This window comes from Coenobita brevimanus, chromosome 73 (genome assembly GCF_032717465.1).
Source record: "Coenobita brevimanus isolate Jiangsu-jjx chromosome 73, ASM3271746v2, whole genome shotgun sequence".
NCBI classification, from domain to species: domain Eukaryota; kingdom Metazoa; phylum Arthropoda; class Malacostraca; order Decapoda; family Coenobitidae; genus Coenobita; species Coenobita brevimanus.
This window is the reverse complement of record NC_137026.1, coordinates 2692049-2697574: the sequence shown is the minus strand read 5'-3', so window position 1 is coordinate 2697574 and position 5526 is coordinate 2692049.

Sequence of the window (5526 nt, the reverse complement as noted above, 5' to 3'; positions counted from 1 at the left end):
TCTTCCTCTCAGCCTTAAATCTATCACATCAGATCTAGTTATCTTTTTCACCAGTCACTGATTATCCATTCTCTCTAAATGCCCAAACCATCGTAACACCCTCTGTTCCACTCGATCAGCCATCTTCCGAACAACTCCAGTTCTCCTTCGCACTTCATCGTTTCTCACTCGATCCATACGCGTCACTCCACACATACTCCTCAGACACCTCATCTCCATTACATTCAAACTTTTCCACTCTGCAACACCCATATTCCACTTTTCAGCCCCGTATAACGCAATCGGTACCACAACACCCTCATACAGCCTTCTCTTTAAATCCATTCTAAGCGAACGACATCTAAACACTTTTTGCATTCCTCCCAGCACCTTTCCTACTTCATTCATTCTAAACTTCACTTCTGCATCTATTCTTCCATCCACAGCAACATGCGACCCTAAATACTTAAACTCTCTACCTCCTCAAGCAACTCACCATTCAAAACTATATTCATCCTCCTACCATCTACCAACCTCGAACACATCATCACTTTACGCCTATTCTCATTTACTTTCAGTTTCCTCCTTTAACACACCCTTCCAAACTCCTCTACCAACTGACTCCTCTGAATCAGCCACCAGTGCAGAATCATCTGCAAACAACAGCTGCTTCAGATTCCACTCTCTACCATCAACATTCACCAGACTCAGACCTCCACCTAACACTCTTTCATTCACCTGCCTTACAACACCATCTACACAAATATTAAACAACCAAGGCGACATCGCACATCCTCGCCGCGGCCCCACTCTCACGGGAAACTAATCACTCACAGTATTTTCCACTCTTACATACGATCTGCTGTTTACATAAAAACTTTTCACTCCTTTTAGTAACCTACCATCAAGTCCATACAATCATAAACAGTCCACAAAGCCTCCCTATCAATTCTATCATACAGTTTCTCCAAATCCATGAACGCCCAAAACACATCCTTACCTTTCGCTAAATACTTTTCACTCACTTGTCTCACAGCAAACACCTGATCCACGCATCCCCTCCCTCTCCTAAAGGCACACTGCTCCTCAGCAATCACTCCCTCTGTATCCTCTCTCTCTTAATTAACACTCTACCATACACCTTACCTACAGCACTCAACAGACTTATATCCCTAAAGCTAGTACATTCTTACTTATCACCCTACCATTATACAACGGGACCACACAAGCACTTGCCCAGTCACTTGGCACCATACCTTGCACAAAGCACACATTCAACAATCTTACTAACCAGTAAACAATAGTTGCTCCACCAACTTTCAGGCATTCCACAGCACACCCTTCCGTACCTGCAGCTTTCCCTGTTTTCATCTCCTTTACTGCCTCCTGCACTTCCTCCTTCGTGATCAAAGAATCACTCAACTCTCCCAACACATTTATTCTTTGCACCCTTCCTTCCGCTACAATCTCAGCCTCCCCTTCCTCCTCTACATTTAACAATCTCTCAATATACTCCATCCATCTCTTCCTAACAGCATCCATCTTAGTTAACATCCTTCCATCCTCTGCTTTTACTCGCTCTTCCTTTACCAGACTCTCCTTTTCGCACCCTTTTCACCTCCTTCCAAAACATTTTGTTATTCTGTTGAAAATTCTCATTCAACCGCCTACTCCACCTCTCATCTGCCGCCACTTTAGCATCACGCACAGCCCTTCTCGGCCTATTTCTTTTTCCCTTATATTTCTCATATGACACCTCATCCTTCCTCTGCAGCCACACTTTATATGCACGTCTTTTCTCAGCCACACCCATACTTACTTTCTCGCACCACCATTCACTTTCTTTTCTTACACCACCCACTCGTCTCACACTACAAACCTCGTCCGCATGCCCCACCACAGCCCTCATAAACAACTGCCATTCCTCCTCCACACTGCCATTTTCCTGATCTTTCACTGCGTTCCACTCATCTTTCAATTTCTCCTGATACTCTATCATTTTCTCTCTTTTATCTAACTCACTCACTTTCAAAACCTCCCTGCCACACCTAACCCTTCTAGCTCTCACCCATCTCCTACCTACTCTTAACTTTCCCTCCACCAGGTAGTGGTCAGACATTCCTCCACCCTCCCCTCTCAGAACTCTCACATCCAACAATCTTCCTATTACATTCCTGAACACAAACACATAGTCCATCAGTGCTCTACCAACAACCCTTTCACCCTCCTGTCTCACCCATGTATACTTATAAATATCTTTCTTCTCAAACAAGGTATTTCCAATCACCATCTCTCGCTCAACGCACATCCCTATCATTCGTTCCCCATTATCATTTCTTCCAGGCACACCATGCATACCAACTACACCTTCAACTGTTACATTTCCCACTCTAGCATTCAGATCCCCCATCATTACCACATTCACATTCGTTCCAAAACTCTGCAGACATTCATCAACATCATTCCAGAAAGACTCCCTTCTTCATCCCTTTCACTACCAGGCCCATATGCACTCACAAACTTCCACAACTCATGTTTAAATTTCGATTTCACCCACATCAGTCTCGATGACACCTCCTTCCATTCAATCACACACTGCTGTACTTCCGGACTCACTAACAAGGACACACCTTCTCTTGCTCTTCCTCTATCATCACCTGAGGATCTTCCATTCACACTTCCAAACATAGACTCATATTTCCCTTTCATCTTCGTTTCGCTCAAAGCTAACACATCCAACTTTTTTCTCACAAACATTGTCCCAATCTCCTCCCTTTTAGCCTCAATCGTACTAAATCCACGCACATTCATAGACCCAATCTTCAGAGTACGGGGATAACTCAATCCCCCATCACTTTCTCTGGCCTGTCCAGGTGTGCTTGGACGTGTGACGCAGTTCTGTCACCTGGGGCTCACTTTTGCCCTGCAATTGTAACATATAGTTTGACGGCTGTAACTTGAAATGGGAAACTTGTAGCCTGTAACCTGGAAAGTGTAGTATGCATTCTGCAGCATGCAACTTGTAACTTGTTTTATGTAACATGCAACTAGTAGTTTGCATTCTACAACATGCAAATTGTGGTTTGTATTCTGCAACCTGCAACTTGTAGCTTTTATTTAACATGCAACTAGTACTTTACATTCTTCAACATGCAACTAGTAGCTTACAATCTGTAGCATGCAAGTAGTAGCTTGCATTTTGCCCGATGCAACGAGTAGCTTCCATTCTGCAACATGCAACTAATATATTGCATTTTGCAACATGCAACAAGTATTTTTTTATTCTACAATGTGCAACTAGTAGCTTGCATTATGCAACATGCAAGTATTAGCTTGCATTATGTGCCATGCAACCAGTAGCTTGCATTCCGCAACATGCAGCCAGTAGCTTACGGTCTGTATTACGCAGTTAGAAGCTTGTATTCTGCAGCATGTAACTTATAGCTGGAGATCTAAAGTAGTCTGTGGTACGTATGTGTGATGATAAAGAAGAACAAAGGCTTCTTTACATTTACCTCTTTGATTGTATGTTTGAAAAAGGGAAATCTGGACTAGATGGTTTTGGTTATTTGTTTGTTGTAATTAAAAATGTTAATGCCACTGGTCACTCAAAGTTTGGGGATACTGTAGGCAGAATGTTATTCATAAAAAGGCTGTGCGGAGAAACGTGGAAGAAATTTGCATCCTGCTGACCATTTTGTGTTTTTTCTCATAATTTTAAACCGTAACTTGTAACTTTTCTGATGGAAGAGGAAGAAGTGGACGAAAAATGAGATGGAATGATGAAAAGGCGAGGGTGAGTGTAACTGGAGGATTGTAGAAAGAGGATCGTTGTTGACTAGGCAATGAAGTTACTGGAAGTTCTTTGGTTGAGGTTATCTCTCACAGGATGCTGCATTAGGCAGATCCTAGAGACAGATCAGCATATCGATAACTAGATTTATTATTGTGCATTAATTTTATTATTATTATTATTATTATTATTGTTGTTGTTGTTGTTAGTGGTAGGTGGGGGCACCCACCATCCATTCACTCGATGTAGTGCTGCTCTCTGGTATATGTCCTTTCCACTCTTCCTTCCTTCCTTCCTCCCTCCCTCTTCTGGCTTTTATTTCCTTCATTCTTTCCTCTTCCTTCTGCCTACGGGTGACTTTACACTCTCTCTTCTGTCTTTCTTTCCTTCATTCTTTCCAGTTGCCTCTGCGTATGGGGGACTTTACACTGAGTGACAAGTCAAATGGTTTCCTATACACCAGGAAACCAATTATTGCGCTGGGTGGTAATCATATAACCAAACTCTGGCGCCTGGTGGTTTAGTGGGTAAGTACGGCGCTCCAATCGGATTGAGCCGGTGTAGGTTTATATCCAAAAGGATTGTTAGTGTTTATTGCTCACGTATTGCCACTCGGGCATGAGTGAGGCTGATCACTCTCATCTTAAATGTCAGGACCAACTTGCCTCGGGCTTCTGTGCTCCTCATGGGGGGACACAGGATTAGATGATATATTATTATTATTATTATTATTATTATTATTATTATATTGTGACCGCAACGTCATGGGTAGGCTGATTCTTGTACTTAATATTTCAGGATTCATATACGGTATATATATTTTCGTTATTAAATATTTACATCTCATGTTCTTTCTCTCTTAGTTTTCTTATTAGCATAGAAGACTTTGTAATACCTCTTCCTCACCGATTTCGTTTGTATATTACACCTTAACTAACTCTTTTTTATTACTAATATGATATTTTCACTGGCATGGACATAGCTTGTCTCAATCTTACACAGGACGATATTGTGATGCAGAGGCAAGTAAATCGCGAAGGAAGAGTTGTTAAGAAATCTAGGCCCACAAGAAAATGGTCTGTTATTACATCCGCCAACGAAGTTGGAGGAGGTTATGTATTCACCTATGTTTGTGTGTCTGTCTGTTTGTCTAGACGAGGTATTCAAAAGTTCTCAGAGAATTTCAATAACATTTTGTGGATGTGTGGGCCATGGGTCAAGGAACGGTTGATTAAATTTGGAGGCGGATCTGGATCCTATGTATTCCATACAATATCTCCACGGATCCGTATCCGGATCCATTTTAATGGCAGTGACATCGGAGGAGGTATGCGCTTTGTGAGTGCATTCTAGTTACCGTTGTTCTGTGTGTGTGTGTGTGTGTGTGTGTGTGTGTGTGTGTGTGTGTGTGTGTGTGTGTGTGTGCGCACTTTTCCTAACAAGTACACAGGCAGTCTTTTACCTCCAGTCTTAAATCTCTCTCTCCCTTCACTGCCTCGCCACTCCGTCGCACAATTTCTCATATATCTCTCTCCGTTTCCCACTGCTCGCCTTTCCACATTTTCCGTTGTCACTATTTTTTCCACCCACCCACCTGCCTACCCACCCACCCACCACGCCTCACTGCGTCCATTCTCTTTCCTACTCCAAAAATCGTCCCTTTCGCATCGTTGACCAGTTCCCTGCCAGGTTGGTCGTAAGCGATGTTATATTGCACGTATAATATGAACTAATATTATTATGATGATTCAAGC